This window comes from Thunnus thynnus, chromosome 7, assembly GCF_963924715.1.
Source record: "Thunnus thynnus chromosome 7, fThuThy2.1, whole genome shotgun sequence".
Classification (NCBI taxonomy): Eukaryota; Metazoa; Chordata; class Actinopteri; order Scombriformes; family Scombridae; genus Thunnus; species Thunnus thynnus.
In genome coordinates, this window is record NC_089523.1 from 28,374,593 (window position 1) to 28,393,457 (window position 18,865).

At 43.5% G+C, this 18,865-nt stretch overlaps 1 protein-coding gene across 1 annotated transcript in view; it reads right to left on the reverse strand.

Moving 5' to 3' along the window:
* Positions 1 to 14,476, reverse strand: part of cdon (cell adhesion associated, oncogene regulated) — a 34,123-nt gene extending 19,647 nt beyond the window's left edge. Inside the window, exon 1 of the mRNA XM_067595298.1 lies at positions 13,940 to 14,476. The gene's annotated coding sequence lies outside the window, so the exon portion shown is untranslated. The remainder of the gene's footprint in view (positions 1 to 13,939) is intronic.
* Positions 14,477 to 18,865: the final 4,389 nt, after the last annotated feature.

The following is an 18,865-nucleotide window of genomic DNA, read 5'->3' on the forward strand; positions in this document are numbered from 1 at the left end:
ATTCACACTGGCGCTTCAGTGGCTCGCAGATGTTAGCGGAAGGGCCGACCGGGACTGAAGGGTGGGTCAAATTAAAAGGATGATGTCTGGGTGGGATCGGTGAAGCTGAACAGGTTTCTTACACTCGTTCTCTAACCTAAACATTGTTTCATCTGCTCGACAATCAAGCGGGTCAGTTTGTTTAGCCTCCTCTGAAGGTTGCAGTACGGCTTCTGGGTCCCAGTAGATTAGTTGGAGTAGAGCTACAAAAACTGTGAAAAATGGCCATCACAATTTCAAAGAATGCAAGTTGTTTCTGTCAGTACAACAGTCTAAAACCCAAAGATATTCAAATTTAAATTATATAAAAAAACAGAGAAAAGCAGCAAAGACGTTTTTGCTTAACAAATGACTTTACCTGTTAATATGTTTTCAAAATTATCATTGATTTATTTTCTGTTGACTGACAAATTGAGTTGCAGTTCCAGCGGTAGTTTGGAGAGATGCTAGAAGGACGTTTGCTCCTTTATGGTCTTTCCACTGAGACACAGATGCTTTATTCATATACTCATTCTCACTCTGTTCATCTCGCTCTCTCTCTCTCTCTCTCTCTGTCTCTGTCTCTGATGGCATCCTGAGGAGGAGGAGGAGGAGGAGGAGGAGGAGGAGGAGAGAAGAGGCAGGAAATAATAAACTCTCCCAGCTCCTGGCTCACGCCCCCTTCTCACCCAGAGGTCAAAGGTCAGAGAAGAGCAGAGAGAGGGTGAACCAGCGGGTGTCTGGTGGCCCTGGACCAGCCCCAGAGGTCACCTCCAGCTCTCTCAGTTTCACACACATACACACACACACACACACACACACATTTCACTGCTTATACACACACATTACCAAACATTCCACACAAAACAGGTGTAAAAGTGCTTAAAAGAATAAAAACAGGTAAAAACAATAAATCTCTGTCAGTAGTAACAAATTTCAGCATGATTCTGGCTGAACTGCTACTGTGAACAATCTGTGATCTGACTTTAGGATTTAACATACTAAACATACTAACATACTACATTGTGTACGGTACGTGGTGTACGCGCTGTACTACAGGCTCTGGTTTGAGTGTGTGCAAGCTCATTCAGGCGGATCAAACCCACATCTTGCAGGCTAGCGTTTCTCCATCCCACGAGTTGCAACAGGCCCCGCACACTGCCCCCATGTCATCAGTGGAAACTATCTTTCTCTCTCTGCCGGAATAATGATATATAATTACAATAATAACAACACAGCTATAAAAATGCACAGCTAGGCACGGGTATATTGGCACACAGTATGAGAAACCGGAGCTGATACTGTAACTCCCTCTCTATCTACCTCACTCTCTCTTATTTTAACCCGTTACTTCCTCCCAGTGTGCGTAGCAGATGGGCATTAAAGCAGCGACTGGGTGCCCTTGTGTAAACACACACACAGCTGCCTATCTGGCCCATTGATCTGGCGCAACGAGGAAACACAGGGGCATCATTCCTCCATCTTATCTGTTTGGCTTTCCTCTGACATCCGCCACCATGAAGCCGCCTCAGTGGAGACAGACACTGTGAGGATATCTTGTATCCCTCATCACAGAGAATCGTACTGATGCTGGCAGCACTGGCTGCATGGAAAGGTAAGCCCTGCTTCCTCCTGAGTAGACGCCCAGACAAAAGCTGGAGTGGCCCTTTGACAAAGGGGAAGTCCCTGTAAAATGAAGTCTGATCAGCCTGAGAGCCGTCTCCTCTGGTCCAACGCTGATCTGCAGCCAGCCAGCCCACTCTCTCACTGCTCTGCTCTCTTTATCCAAAACTCCAGACCATACTACTTAACGGAAAAAATTCCTGCTCCAGATTTCCTCCTCCTGGCCCAAATCTGATCTTGTGTTACTCTGTTTTTACACTTACGTTGTAGATGCAGGGCCGTTTTCAAGACAGGTCAACCAGCTATAAATTGAAGAGACATCTTGCATACAGACTCTGGGCCGTTGAAAGCTGATATACAGACACAGGGACAGTTTATGAAAATAAATGGGGCTAGTGTCAGTGAGTTCAAGTGGAAAAGTTCCTCTCTTTTTTGGGTGGGGGGTTTGACCATGTATGTTTGGGACATTTTTGACTGACACCTGGCTTAAGTGTGTGAAAGCGAGGAAAAACAGCAGTCTTCCTAGGCATCCCTCGCTTACTCTGTAACCTTTATCTTCCGTGCTCCCTTCCAAGGGAATTCATAGTAGAGATATACTATAGAGAGGCAGCACCTTTATTTATCCACCTTGAGAGTAATACAAAACTCAGACACAGGAATAGCACCATCTTTTCCCTCACAGGACAAGAGGGATTCCTGGTGATGACACAGGAGAAAATAAACAGCCTGACAGGCTGCCCTCAGGGAAAGGAAAGGGGTTCAGGTTCTGGGGGGGGTTAGCACCTGCACTCCTTTTTGGAGTCCTTGGCAGGAACTACTTAAAGCCCCATCTGCCCCCATGTGGGGCTGGCCCATATCCCTGTCATATTGGGTAAACAGGGACAAAAGCAACGCGGTGGAGCATCAAAGACCTGGAGGGCAGAGGAAGAACAGGTCACAACTGGTGCTGCTGACTGAGGCAGGGGCCTGGCCTCTCCGCTTCACAAGACTGCACAGCTGAATGAAAGCCAACGGCAAACATCATGAAGCAGCTCCACTGCTGATCCGATAACAGGGGCCGATCCTGACTGCTCTGGCAATCAATACTGGATTGGTGCAAATCCAGAAATTCTGAAAGGTTTATCTTGTTCAAAAAAAAAATAGGATAATTGAAACAAATACCTGGGATTGAAGTTCAGAGTTAGAGATAAAGATATTAAGGATAAGGGAGCAGTGGGGTGTAAGAGAAAGAGCAAGTCCTTTCTGGTATGATGGTCTAATCTGACCTGCACATTGAAGCTGATTCACATGCTATACCCCAAACCTGTCTGCACTCGCCCCACATCTCACTGACAGAAGATCTGCAGCGCACACATTCCTCAGCTCCACAGAGAAAGAGAGAGAGAGACAGACTCACAGAGAAAGACAGAGACACACACACACACACACACACAAGAGATGGGAGATAAATTCAAAACAAAAAGATGAGAGGCAATGGGGGAATAGCATTTAACTAGCAAGGACTGTCTGTATGTATGTATGTATGTATGTATGTTTGTATGTATGTATGTTTGTCCTTTGCATATCTCAAGAACCATTCATCCGATCTACTTCACACTTGGCAGCTGTATTGCTAGGGACCCAAGGAAATGCAGTGTCAAATTAGGTGCAATTTGGACACGCAATACATTCAATATTAATAAACTTTAATTAATAAAAAAGTGAACAACGAGCCGCTCAGCTCTGCAGCAGGGGGGGGCGGGGCTTCAAGGCTCTGCGACTGCATGTCATGAGCACAGCCGGAGATCAGAGCTGTACAGCGAGTCAGAGAAAAGTAAAGTAAGTATAGTACATGGTGTGCTTGGACAGGCGACATGTCTAATATTAATAAACTGTGAATAAACAAGCGAACAGTGAGCCACTCAGCTCTGTGTCTGGGCGCGGAGTATGCTGTCCAGGAGTAAAAACAGCAGGGTGTTGAAGGTGTGACCGTCCTCCACTGCTGGAGTGGAGCATTTCTCTGAATCTAGAAATGAATCTGGATTAGTGCAAGTGGATATTCTTACACAGGATCAAATTTGATGATTTGGAAATTGCATAGGGCCTAACTGGAAATTGCAATGATCTGAATAATAGTCAAATAACGAAAAAACTACTGAAAATATTGAGTGCCAGTGATCATTAAACCCTCAAGCCCCTGTATGAGTTGTTTTCACCCAAAAAAAAAAAAATCAGATTTTAGGTACTCCATAATAATAAAACCATAAGCATAAGCACAGCTGGCGATCAGAGCTGTACAGCGAGTCAGGGAGAAGTTTTTTCACATGGCATGCTCTAAAAAGAGAAAAGTAGACAGCGAAAACACAGCTTTTAATCAAGAATGGACAGACTCTTAGGCTACTTCCCACGGGCAGTTCAAAACCAGAATGTCTCATATAAGCACAAATCTTTTGAGCAAATATACCCACTCAAGTGATCCTGACTGAAGCCACAGAAAATAAACGATCCAAGAACCCAATATGATTGATCCACTTTATTTTAGGATGCACATTTTTTTCAAAAGCTCTCTGTTATGTATTTTAAATGCAGCGCTCATTATACTTGAAATAAGAAAAGATTCACTACTACAGTACTTAACATCTGTGTATAATACAATGTAAGTTTCTTTCATGTTGTTGGTGTATAAACTCATTCAAACCTCACATCAATAGTATTAATTTTTCATTGCATTGCAGCTCGTTCCGAACGGGCACGTTTTGAATGGGCACTGCACCAGTATGAGAGAAAATAGAAAGAAAAGCTCTCTGGGAGAGGAGTAAAAGGAGAAGGGGGTATAAAGAGGTGAAACATTCACTGGGAGGTGAAAAGTTGCCAAGTCTCGACTCATTTCTCCTCCCTCTTTTTTTGGCTCAGAGATAGAGACATACAGATAATGGCTGAGCTCGTTTCCACGTCTGCCAAAACTGACTGATGATTCAGCCTAACTACATTCAGCTCGGGCGCAGGAACTTGGGAAGAGCCTCCTGAGAGAAGAGACTCTAGGGGACCATTATGGGCTTCTTCTATTGGTCTGGGTGAGCCCACTGAGGCAGCCTGGGGCCACAGAGGAAACTAATGAGTGGAAACACTGGGCCTCTGGTACAGCCTAACTCTGTCTGATTAAAGACTGAGACGTTATTAAAAGTGGGACAGACTTAGAGAAGGAGAATGAGCTAAAAAAAAAAAAACAGATAGAAAGAAGGAGAGAGAGAATAGAAAAGAAAGACTTGATTTGGAATCGACTAAGGGAATTAGGAGGGTCCTTTTTGTTTTACAATGACAAGTGAGGAGCAAATCACATTCGAGTGGTTTAGTCGATCCATAATACAAAATAAACGCCCTCGTCTGAACCTGACGTCCTGCAGAGAGGTAACGCAAGTCTCCTTAATAAATCATTTACGTGTCTGTGAGTGTGCAGAAGACGAATGAGATATGTCTTGAAGGACAGTCTGCTTTTCAGACACTGTGTGTGTGCGTGTCTGCGGGAGGACACGGCATCAGCAGTCCGGGAGGCGCAGGGTGACAGCGGGGCCAAGCGGGTCCCAGAGCCTGGTGACGCCGCAGCCCTGACGACACCGCCGTGGTGTGGGATCAGACGAGAGGAGGAATGAAAGGAGAGGCCCCGGGGGATCAGACAGTCACATCCCACAAAGCCCTGTTTACCAAGGACACACATTCCCCCTCCCAGCACCACCACCACCTCCCCCCCTCTCCCAACGCCTCCGTTCACCAAAGCCCGACCCTCCCAAAGTGCCAGGGCCGGGACCTGGGAGACAGCGTTAATTCCACCCCGAGGCTTGTTGGCCGAGGACACAAACAGAGAGCGGAGAGGGGAGAGAAAGGGAGGGAGGTAGAAAGATTGAGACTGAGGGGAGAGAGAGAGAGTGGGAACTGAATGGTACAGTATGTAAGACCCATCTTAATTGGAGATTGTTCTGCAATGTCTTGTTTTTCCTGGGAATCTGTGAGGGGGGGGACGGGAGGGTGGGGAGGTACGGTTGTTTCCCAAGGTCCTGAACAGCGGGATTAACCACAGGGGCGAAACTCAATAGCGGCCTCGGACACTGGAAACAGATCCCCGGGTATCACCACCATACAAGGCCACCTCGAGACCTTTTGCAAAGCGCATGTAACTAACAACCCTTCCCCATTGTTGGAGCACTCTGGGCCCTTCCGGCTGATTTCACAGGCCTTTCAGCCCACAGGGGAACGTCTGCTCAGACGAAAAAGGTAATTCTGATCGAAAGGAGGAATGCACAAGAGGGCCTTCTTGCCCGCAGGGCCAGGGTGTGTTATAACACTGATCTCCAACATGTGCCAAGAGTCTGATTCATCACGCCAGGTGAGAGGGGAGCTGGGGATTGTGTAGCCGTGGCACCGGGGCAGAAGAGGCCACAGATTCACATTCCTCAATATCAGCCTTGATTAGAGAGATGATGGGAAAACACGTTGATGCAGGGGAGGAAAAACGATCGAGTTTGCCAAAATGTCTTGAAAACGTCTACCTTCTCCAGGGGAGTCAAGACATTATCTGTGTTTCTAAATGCTGTTGTGTGGGCTGTGAACTACGGGTATGCAATGATCTGATCCAGCCACCCCCACTCCTCTCCCTTCAGTGCAGTCTCCCATCGCTCCCCAACTCTCCTGGATTCCATCACTCCTTGTGTCTCTACGGCAACAAGCGGCGAAGAAGCAGACAACAGTTTCTGTTCAGTCTCCTCCTGATAGGTCCCTGGCTGCCGACCAAAAGTACTTTCAAACTAAAACATATATTAAATAATGTAATTTCAAACATGTGCAGCAAAAACAAAATGACAGAGTGTCCAGATAGACGCTGACAAGAAACTCTGGAGCAGAAAGAAAAACTCAATCGGGTTTGCGTTGAGGGTGTTTGCCTTTGCTTTGTTTGTCATTTGAGAGGCGTGAGAAAGAAAGTACACAGATTATTTTCATTTCTCAGAATGATGAATTGACTCTGCAAATATAATGGAGCGACGGCTGTATTCACAGGGGGGAGGATTTACGGGACAGAAAGCCTCGTCTGCAAAAAAAGCTGAACTCCACCGCCAGCCAGCGGAACAAAAACAAACATGTGTAAAAAGGTTATTAGTCTTCTTCACCAATTCCACAAATCTCTTGCAAAAACCCAAACAAACAAACCAGCTCCCTTGTACGTACAACTTTGAGGACCCAAAGCTAAATATCCAGTGTGTAAATGCTTTATTTAGTTTGTCTAAATGTTTATCCGTCTCGCCTTGTAACACTCCACGCTTGTTGTGCGGCAATCGAGAGATCACAAAACAAACTTGGTGGTGATACATCAACACACACATCATCTGAGTTTCCACTTCTGGCTCTTGGTCAAATAGTAAAAAACCCCTTCGACACGTTTAGGGTCCAGGCCGCTCAGTGCTGCAGTGTTGGAGGTGAGAAGAGCTTTTGGCAGGTGACGTAGCGCCTGCGATGCCGCCAAGAGAAACACGACCTCATGACAACAGCAAAACATAGCAATAATACAGAACCAGTGGCATATGCTAACTCAGTGTGTTCTTTGTGAAGGTTTGTGTGTGTGTGTTTGCTACTGTGTGAGAGCACCGCGAAGGGATGACAGTGATTTATTTTGCTTGATTAAAGTCAGTAAAACCAGAGATGAGTTTCCATTCATCACGAGGGCAGAAACACACTCCACAGCATGCGCAGTTATCCGCTCCGACTCCAAACATTCACAGAACAATCCAGGAAAGGCTGGACCGAACCATATGTTTTATCCTTCAGACTTAAATTCCTCCTCTCACTTTGAGTATCTTTTATAAATAAGAGGTTCCATTGCTCCCTGAGGGGCCACATCTTGGAGAAGGGATGGCCCAAAATGGCACCCATAACCACAGGCCCGGAGGCAGGCAGGCAGCAGCAGTACCCACACTGCCTCACACTCTGATCTGGGAGAAAAACAGCCCTTCAAACAAGTAGCCTGTTTGTCAGCCAGAGGGGAGTGCCAGCCACTAGTTTTGCCTTAATATAGTCTTGCTGATCCTCGCGCTGGCTTTTCAACAGCGCACACATTCTGGTTCGCAGAAAAAAAAAAAACCCCATGTCAGATGTGACTTATTGGTTCAGCATTTGAAATAGAAAGCTGTGGTTGCTCGCAGTTTCAAAAAGAAAAAGACACTAACTCTTGGGGCCCACGCTGAGGCGACAGACTAAGTCAGGCATATTTAGTAGGGTCAGTTTCAGGAAGGGAAAAAGAAATGAATCTTGCAAACAGGAAGAGCGCTGAGGATGCAAAAAAAAAAAAAAATCCCCTCGCATGTTCTGAAATACTTTTGTTTTGCTGCGAGAGCTGTCAGCAAGGGATCGGTTCAGAAGTTCACTCCCCTGAAATCTTCCCTAGGGCTCAGAAATCAATAAGGGAACTACATGAGACACAGGCCGCGGAACAATGGGTCTCATCATGTATTTGCTTGACAATAATGAGAAAAATAGTTGTTTTTGGCGAGAGGCGAGTATTGTGTAAAAAAAATGCCACGTCAAACCCTCCTGGAGAACTTTTTGTTCTCTCTCATGCATGTGGTGTTCTGCGTCATGTTAAAAAGGCTCGTACGGTATATTATAGCTACGTGAGCCAAAAAGCATTCCCTCGGATGATTATGAGCGCGTAATAAAGGGTATTTACAGAAAGTAACAAACTTAAATTGTAAGGCTAAAAAAAAAGGCTCAAACAGACGTCAGAAGTATTTTGCAGTCTGTCATGGTCCTTTGGTCTTTTCATCAAGCCTACCGGTTATAGTACATATCAAGATTTGATCTGAGCTTACATCATTTTTTCCTTCAGTAAAAAAATCATGGTCTCTATCAAAAAGTCTGTCCTATATCACACAAACCACTCTTGACCATCTGCTGTCAAGGTATTTTCATTATCTGCGAGCGCCTGGACAGTGTATTTTTCCTCAAAGCACCATGTGTGTGGTATTAGTTTACATTCCCTTATCATATTCAGAACAGACATATATATTTAGTTGAAACCTGTACTTCCATTACATTAACAGAAAACAAACCATCTTCAGAGAAGAAGCAGACCTCCGAGCACCCCTGTCTGTCTCCAGCCTGTACCGCTTGGTCCCGCTGAATTTCGGTGGCTGGCTGGAACATCTGTTTCTGCTGCTCTGAAAACTGTTTGTTTGTCTTAACAATTACGCCCTGATGTTTCTCATTTCATTTTTCAAATCTCTCGAAAGTCATTATCCAGTTTCAGGTCCTTCCAGGTTCTGAATTTTTTAGAAACTCGATACGACCGTCTGTTGAAAGCTGGTGTATACATCCAGCTACAGTCGGCTCACCTTTGACATTTCGGAGGAGCCTTACCAGTGGAAGCATGCGGCCTATCTGTAACGTCCTGGAGTAACATGCTTGCATAGTACGGCCAGTCGGTGCTGGGCTGTTTGGATCATCTGTCAGAGTCGGGGGGGGACATAGAAGAAATAGGGAGAGGGGGGGTCCCACTGAGAGACATATGCGTTGTGTAGTTATAATGACAGTGAGAGCGCCGAGCAGATAAGAAGTGCTACTAATGACAGCTCTGTATAAACACCAGTGACACCTTCTGCTACTGCGTTTACCTTCATGGCTACTTCAACACGGTGTCGATTCCACTCACAGCGTGTCCTTAGAATAAATTTAAAGGAGGGAAACGGAGGGTCTTTTTTTTTTTGTTAGCGCCGCAGCTGTAGGGTGCACTCACCAACCCAGCAGTCACGAGAACTCAAACTCTCCCTCTCTGTCTCTCTCTGACCTGCCCATCTTTCCCATCGACCCCGTGCTCATGGCTGCTGGGTGTTGTCAATCAGCACCCCCCTGGCTCCTTGAACATGGGGGCTCTTTGGCATACTGCCCAAAACTCCCCTCTGTCCATCTAATGGGCCCTGAGCTGTGGGTCTGTCCTTGACGAATGGGAGCTGAAGCTCACAGGGTAAAGGCCAGCATTAGAAAATGGGAAAAAAAAAAACGCCGCAGTATGACTCAATCCCTGAGCAATGAGAGTAAAAGGAGGGTTATGTGTCAAGAGTTCAAAACAAGCCAGGTTTTAGTTTGGGAATACTTGCTTGAGAGGGTCAAACATCAACCACACAACAGTCAACTAAATTCTACTTTATTATTCTAAGAAGATGAAGTGGATTAGCTATCAGAGATTTGGAAAAATGAGTAAGATTTAATTCCAGCGGGTCAAAATATTGTGATGATGATGACAAATAAAGTGGCTGGTCAAAAGTCTGCTTTCTCTCCTCTTTTATGACTCTCAGAACATTTCCACTCCACTAAAGGTTGATCCTTTAGAGCAATAATATTACAGATCTCAGCGCGAAACCAAATAAACAACCAAACCACATTGTGATTTAGGTTTTTAAAACTCATTTCCAGTCACTTCGGGGCCACAGTAGTCTGACTCATCGGATGTAGACTGTGGGTGTAAGGCTTTTTTTTTTTGTTTTGTCCATAACCCAATATTATTCAGTCTTAAAAATATAAAAACAGAGAAAAGCAGCTCACATTTGAGGTGCTGAAACTAGCAAATATTTGGCAGTTTTTCCTTTATAAATGACGTTATTGCTTATTAAATGTTTCTCTCAATCCAATAATCAACTAATTATATCAATCCTAACTAAAAAATCTGCTTCTTTTTCATGCCGACAAAGATTTTCACTCTTCACTCTTCACCAACTTCCTGGATTTCACCTTAAGTGAATCATCATCGTTACTATGGAAACCCACACATTACCTCAACTGCTGAGAACGGTCTAATTGCAGTCTTGCAGACACAGACGACACACCCACTTCACTACACGACACCCCCCCCACCCCCGCCCCCCCCCTGCGATGTTCTTACCCTAACCCTAACCATCTCACTCCTCGTGCCTAAACCTAAACCGAGTAGGCGTGTCGGAGAGTGAGGTAGGTGTGTCGTGTAGAGCACTGAGAGTCCACAGATAGACCTACTTCCAACTGCTACGATTCGACATCCATTTGTCATTGTTGGAGTGTAAGTGCTTGTGTGATTATAATACTGCATCAGAGCCATTATGAGTGCAGGGGCTGGTATCATTACACATGCTTACATTCAAATTGCCCACTTAACATAGCTCTCCTACAGCAACATGTGTTTATCATTAGCGAGCACTCTAATGGCTCAAACATTATTCGAGCACACTTAATGACATCGTTGTGCTTTGTTCGAGTCTGTCTGATAAGAGTCGGGCCACTAATGGTTTATTAATTTCCCTACGAGTCACAAAAACACACTGTGAAAACAAAAGAATGACTCTGAGTCTCTGTCGCTGTCAGATTCAATCACATTCCCGATACGTAGTTAGCGAGGGGAAAATCCCACACATTAACAACGTGGTCTGTTCTACTAAAAATACTTAATGCATCCGTTCAGCTTGAAATACAACATCTATTGGTAATGGAGCTTGGACTTCTGGATCTGTTTTGCTGTTCAAAAGAGATTTTTTTTTTATAAAAATGTTCTATGAAAAAAAAAAAAAGCATACTGTAGACAATCTGATGCAAGAAAAGAGTTCAACAGCGAGGCATCTTTCTGCAATCTAAACCATAACTGTAAGCATCTTATCTGGATGTCAGTCCTACTGAATCAAAGAAGAAGAACTTGTGTCTAACTCGATATTTTTTGCACCAACCAGTGCTGGAGAGGCAAAGAGACCAGTTTCTCCACAGACCTCAGAGCCAGAATGCATTGCAGCCAACAGCACACACACACACACACACACACACACACACAGGGCGAGGGGTGAAAGTTATTCTAGGAATTGTGGGAAATCACTGAGTGAATTAAGTTAAAATGAGGCAGGTTGAAGGAAAGCGGCCACAAAAAACAAATTACAACACCTTAGTACAAAAAAAAAAAAAACTCCTGGAACAGACTCGGTATCAAAAACTTTTGTCCTTTAAAGTGAGCAGCGTCAGCACAAAGAGCAAATCTCTCTCTCTCGCCCCTGTCAAAAGCTCACCCAATATCGGGGAGCGGTGAAAGGATTTGAAAGCCATCGGAAGTGTCTTCTTGTCCCCCACTGACGCAACAATGCACGAGCGACTGTTTGAACTTGAAAAGTGTTTTATCTGGGAGCAGCCATGTGTGTCCCACTGACTGGATGTCATGCATTTGAGAGGGATTCAAGACTTTGTTCTCAATAACTTTTAAGTGTTCAGTTTTCTGAGAGTTACCCCTATGTAACAAAAATCCCTGTGAAGCGCTGATGATAGGGGTGAAGAGCAGACAGAGGAAATTACTTTGAGAGAGAGAGAAAAAAAAAAACTTGTTTCTGGAGCCACATCGTTACTGTCACTTTTACTCTGTCTTTCTTTTTTATTTCTAATCAGAAACACACAAGCAAAAACCTCATCTTGGATAATAACTGAGACAATATTTATGATTCCCAATATTCATGTCGCATCTTACATTTATAGTTGAATGGATGGTGTGTTATTAACTCTACAAATGGACAGTTTGTGCAACAAAATGACAAAACTGACTCCACTTATTTGTATCAGAATAAAGAAAAATCTAATTTAACATTGTGGACTTATCTTAAAATGACAAAAAGTCTGTGTATGGTTCAAAAATGATGCTATCCCCCAAAGTGCCTGAAGTGCACTAGAGCAGATCACAACACTGCATGACTTGAGTAAAATCAGCCCTTGCAGACACTCGCAAACTCAGTCCTGAGCTTTAACTGAGCAACTTTTTTGAATAATCTAACTTTTGTTGTTGTTGTTGTTGTTGTTGTTGTTGTTGCTTTCAAAATATTTCCCACATGGAAAAGATTGGAAAAGATTGGAGGAAGAGGAAGACACTGTAGAAATGAATGAAACACAGTCAGTAAGAACAAAGCAGAGGCTGTTTGATGATCTTGATCAGACTACACTCACACATCTGCACTTTCTCTTTCGAAAGATTCCCCCTTAACCTCTAGTAGTCTTATCATTTGTGTAACTTGACTAAAAAATTTCATGTCATGTCGAAAAATCAGATAAAAGCACATTCCTCAACGGTAAACAGTGGCAACTTCCATTTGAGCAGGCATGTACAGTTTCTTTTATGCACAGTGATTCGTGCACTTGCCAAATCAAAGCAGTGCTAACACGGATTTACCAAACCAACATTTATGACACCCTCAGGGGGACAATACTGCTTCTCTGTCTTCGGAGAGAGAGAGAGAAAAAAATACAACTTCAAATATTAGTCTAAACCTCCGTGTTTCTGCACAGTGGTAAATGTGGCAGAGCACTGGCTCCTGAAGTGGATCCATAATAAAAGTACAACTTTAGAACAAAGTAATGTTTCACATATCCCCCGGTCCATTTTCAACTTTTATGACCATGACACCAATGTGTCAACTGAGGGACATATATTTGCTATTTCTAAAAATGTTCTTTCATCTTCCAAAGTAGAAATACAGCCCCCAGGCCATCTGTTTTCAACTGGGATGTGCAGTGAAGCGTTGCCTTCCAGAGCTGCCACAGCTGTTTACCAAACAAATATTTAGGCATTTTCTTGTGTGTCATTCACCTCAGAGACAACCGAGCTGAGCTGTGTCAGAATGCATAAAGATAACAGCTGAATAATAGACTAATGCTATTCTGAATGCTTTTAGGTGTATTTTAGCAAAAATACACAGCATGGTTTCACACAAAAACGCTGAAGATTTACTTAATCTGTCTGCAGATTATAATTTCAAAAAGATGGAGCTTGAAACCAAACTATAACACAACATTTTCTGACACTTTAAACAAACTAATCTAGAAAAATATTGGTATAGGTGTTGTCATTGTATGGAGCAGTTGTAACAAATGAAAGTGAGGACATAGAGTTACAGTATGCAGCCTAGTATTCAAGTTATTGTAGATATAGCCTGTAATGTGTACACTTAATTCATAGATACACACATAATATTAATCTCCGGTCACGGGCGCCCCCCGTTTACCAGTCTGCCACACAGACGGCGCATGTATACTGGTCGCTGGTCTCCACTTTTCACCACAATACAAAGTTTAGAAGTCACTATTATGTTTCAGAAACCGATTTAACCAGCACTGAGGATATCCCTGCTTCTTTGAACGTCACTTTTTCCATGCAGAGAAGCCCAAGCTTGCCTGCCTTCCCCCCCAACCTCTCTCCAAGCCAGTCAACCAACCAACCAGCCAGCCAGCCAGCCAGGCAGCCAGCCGGGCCGGGACTCCCCTCTGCCTCCCCTCCGTCCGTCCTTACCTCTCTTGCAGGAGGGCAAAAGCTGCGAGCTGTCGGTTGAATTAGCAGCAAAACGCATTCTTCTGGTGGCAAATCCGTACGGGGCCCTCCATTACACCCGGGCTCAAAGTGCGAGACGACGGGAGGAACATGAAAACAGCCGGACGTGAAGAGTGAGAGGGGTGAAAGAGAGTTTTCAGACCCGCGGAGCAGCGCAGTCTTCGGGGCCAAGGTGCGACAACTCCCCCCTGGTCTAAACTCGAGCTGAGGTGGTCGGAGAGTTTTCTTTTGGGAAGTCCGTGTTTCTGAATTAAAGCGTTACGTCCCGGTGTTGTGCTCTGTCTCTCTCTTTCTCATTCACACACACACACTTTCTCTCTGTCTGTCTGTCTGTCTGTCTAACTCCGCTATTGTATACTTCTTCTCCCTCAGGTCTCGGTCTCCGTCTCTGCCGCTGCCTCCTCTACATACGCATCTTTGAAGCCAGTGTCGAGTTGCTCAGCAAATCATGGCAGCGGTGAGGCTGGTCGTCAAACCAGGAATGTCCCAGCCCCACAGTTCAATACGGCTCCTACAGAGGGGAGGGAGGGGGGGGGGGGACAAGAGAGAGAGAGAGAGAGAGAGAGGGGGGTGGGGGGTGTTGCCCGTATAGACTGCATTAAGAAGTTTTACAATCCAAAGAGAAAAAAAAACTTCCGTCTTCCTCTTCTGCGCACACCTGTGTGACTTATTGTGATCAGGACCTGAACACTGTCGGCCCCTGGTTCAATGCTTATTCGATGATGTAGGAATATATTAAATCATAGTAACGCATGAATGCATCTTGAAACTAAAAGTTATTTTTGTTTGTTTTATTGTAGTTTTTTTTTTTTATTTATGACTCAACAAAGAATAATGAATGCAAGGGATAACATGTTAACACTTTTTTCCAACATGGTCACACGTTAAAAAAATACGTAAAATTAATAATAAATTGATTTTAAACCCAGTCAGTGCAAACTAATATAAAAATGGCATCCAGTCACTTTAGATGTCTTATGCACTCATGTGTGAAACGGCTCAACACTTTGACACTTTGGACAAACAAATCTAGAAAAAAATCAAATTTTCAATAATCAAAGTGTTGTCATTGAGCAAATGTAGACTGTAAAGAAATATTTCACCTTTAGAGTTACCATTTACTGATGGTTGTTGTTTTCAGCAGCCATGTGATGGGATGAAATAACAAGGTTTTATTTGTGATCTACTATTAAGGTAGTGAGGCTTTTAATCATGAGAAAACTAACCGCAGATGTGAATAAAACAAATTTCTAATCTTTACATCTGATATCAGTTTGACACGAGCACAAAGTATTAATGTCATGAAAATCTGTGTCAGCGTACAAAGGGGAGGATGAAAAATTGTTCATTATAAACTACACGCCTGAATGTAAGTGCTTACACGGTTTTACTTATTGTTTTAATTAACAAGAACAGAATAAAACAGTCAAGTATCGACACACTCAGTTAATACTGTTAATATTTAAAGCTTCATTAACTGAGAGTAAATATACCTCTGCTTCAGACTAATAGTTGAATCAATGTAACTGTACAAACATCCTAAATTGCAACATTGCCTCAAAGCCATAAAAGCGGTTCTCTTTTTTCATAGAGACTACACCGTGCTTTGTAGATTAAACCAGCTCTCATGGGGCCCGTTGAATTGAATCAAGTGTAATGGGGTTATTTGTGCCTTTATCTCTTGTTCTCTTGTTGTTATAATTATACAAATCTATCTGGTTACAGTTTATTTTTGACCGGGAGGACCTCCAAACTCCAGAATGTATATGTGTTGAAGTTCAGAGCCCCTCCTCCTTCATTTCTTCTTCTGTGGGCCCTACTATAAATTCCTTTTGCCCCTTCCCCTCTCCCCTTTTTGTACAATTCCCCTGTGGGAGAGGTGGGTGTCATTTCTTTTGGCCCATTCATTATTCTAATCCATCCCATTATTTCTCATATTTTTTTTGTTTGTATTTTTGTTTCCAGTTATAATGTCTGTCTTCACCTGTCAATATATTGATTTAAGTGAACTGGCACTTAAAAATAGTTGTTTTAAGAGTGAGTACTGCTCGCTTAAAGTTGCTGCCAACTAAGTTAACTCCCATTTTGTATATTTATTTTATAGGAGCTGGAGTGGGCGATAGAATTAACATGGAGGTTCTGTTTCCCTATTTGTTTGTCAGAATAAACAGAGGTCAGCCATATAAAGATCTTGGTGTCACGGTGTCTTTCCTATCACACCAACACAACACAAAAGCCCACTGGTTACATGAGGTTATGTGGGAGGGGGATGTTTGAACAGCTAATAGCTACGGGTCATTTCTGGCATCCGACCTGTTGGTTGGATGGGATGAATGTTGGTTGGCTCTGGCCGTTTCCTCATCGCTAGGTGAGACGCCTTCACAGAAAGGCGGAGGGAGAGGGAGCTGTGAGCGTGAAACACTCATCTGTTGTGTGTATGAGCATGAGTAAACAGCGTAATCATCTTTGAGGTAGTAATTATGCGCTCCAGCGTTGGCTGGGCGGTGGCGGCGGGCCCACCCTGTCTCAGACAGCAGGTGCAGCTCACCATCTGACAGCTGACTCCTATGGAAGGTGTGATCCAATCCTCCTGAGGCGAGGTCGACCCAGTGAGGGCCTTCAGGCGGTCAGGGCCAAAGCCAACAAACCAGCAAACCTCTGACACAGGAGGAGAGGGAAAACAACATGGAGGAGGTGGTGGAGATGGGCCCGATGAAGGACAGATGCTTCAACTGTTTTCAATCACAGAAAATGGACAGTCCTGATATTTTTCTTTTTTAACTTTTGTCTAACTGTGCCAGTTGTCTGTCAATGTGAAGTATGGTTTTCTTTCTTCTTTGTTTTCTCTCTACATACTGTCAAGTCACTTTTCAGCACTGCTTTCCAATAAGGCATACTGTACACAGGCTTTATAGGTTGTAACAAAGAGTTTTAGTTATATAATGAATCCATTATTATGACTTTATAGAGTAGTAATAAGCCATTGGGTTGCCAGGTTGTAAAAAATTATATTTATATAGCACCAAATCACAACAAATGTTATCTCATAACACTTTTCACACAGAGCAGGTCTAGACTGTGCTCTTTAATTTACGGAGACTCAACATTCCCCCATGAGCAAGCACTTGGCAATGCCAGCAAGGAAAAACTCCCTTTTAACGGGAAGACATTTCAAACAGAACCTGGGCGGCCATCTGCCTTGACCGGTTGGGTTGAGAGAGAGAGAGAGAGGGAGGGGTAGAGAGGAGAGAGAGACACAGAGATGCACAGCAACAACAATAATAACAGTAACAACTATAAAAATAATAGAAATATGACTAATAATAATAATAGTAGGCGAGAGCGTCAAATAGGATCATGGCAGCAGGCGGTCTGCAACCACAATCCATAGAAACCTGTGAGACAAGGAAGCACAAAAACTATGGGGAAGAAGCCAAGTTAGTAACATGTATTAATAGGACATGAACGTGTACAGATGGAGAGGCAGAGGAGGAGAGAGGAGCTCAGTGCATCATGGGAAGTCCCCGGCAGACTTGGCCAATAGCAGAATAACTAGGGGCTGGTCCAAGGCAAGCCTGAGCCAGCCCTAACTATAAGCTTTATCAAAAAGGAAAGTTTTAAGCCTACTCATAAATGTCAAGTGGATTTTTGCCTCCCAGACCCAAAATGGAAGATGGTACCAAAGGAGAGGAGCCTGATAGCTGAAGGCTCTGCCTCCCATTCTACTTTTGGAGACTCTGGGAACCACCAGTAAGCCTGCATTCTGGGAGCGCAGAGTTCTAGTGGGGTAATAGGGTATTATGAGCTCTTTAAGATATGATGGTGCCTGACCATTAAGGGCTTTGTAGGTGAGGAGAAGGATTTTAAATTCTATTGTGGATTTTACAGGAAGCCAGTGCAGAGAAGCTAATATGGGAGAAATATGATCTCTTTTCCTAGTTCTTGTCAGTACACGTGCAGCTGCATTCTGGATCAGGTGGAGAGTCTTTAGAGACTTGTTGGGGCAGCCTGATAATAAAGATTGCAATAATCCAGCATGGAAGTAACAAATGCATGGAGTAGTTTAGAGTTCTGCATCTTTTTGAGACAGGATGTGCCTGATTTTGCAATGTTACGAAGGTGAAAAAAGGCAGTCCTTGAAATTTTAAATTTGTTTTTTGTGGTTGAGTTGAAGGACATATCCTGATTAAAGATAACAGATTCCTTACAGTGGTGCTGGAGGTCAGGGAAATGCCATCTAGAGTAGCTATAACATTAGATAATGTGTTTCTAAGGTGTTTAGGGCCAAGCACAATAACTTCAGTTTTGTCTGAGTTTAGTAGCAGAAAATTGCAGGTCATCCAGGTCTTTATGTCCTTAAGACATGCTTGAAGTTTAGTCACCTGATTGGTTTCATCTGGCTTCATTGATAAAAAATAATTTGGTATCATCTGCATAGCAATGAAAATTTATGGAGCGTTTCCCAATGATATTACCTAAAGGAAGCATATATAAGGTGAATAGTATTGATCCAAGCACAGAACCTTGTGGAACTCCAAGTCTAACTTTAGTGTGCATGAAGGATTTATTGTTAACATGTACAAATTGAATTTGTTATGATAAATAGGACTTAAACCAGCTTAATGCTGTTCCTTTAATTCCAATTAAATATTCCAGTCTCTGTGTTAGGATGTGATGGTCAGTGTTGTCAAATGCAGCACTAAGATCTAACAGGATAAGTACAGAAAGAAGTCCTTTGATGCAATTAGGAGGTTAGTTGTAACTTTCACCACTGCTGTCTCTGTGCTATAGTGCGCTCTAAATCCTGACTGAAAATCCTCAAATAAACTATTGTTCTGTAGAAAGTCACACAACTGATTGGCGACTGCTTTCTCAAGGATCTTAGAA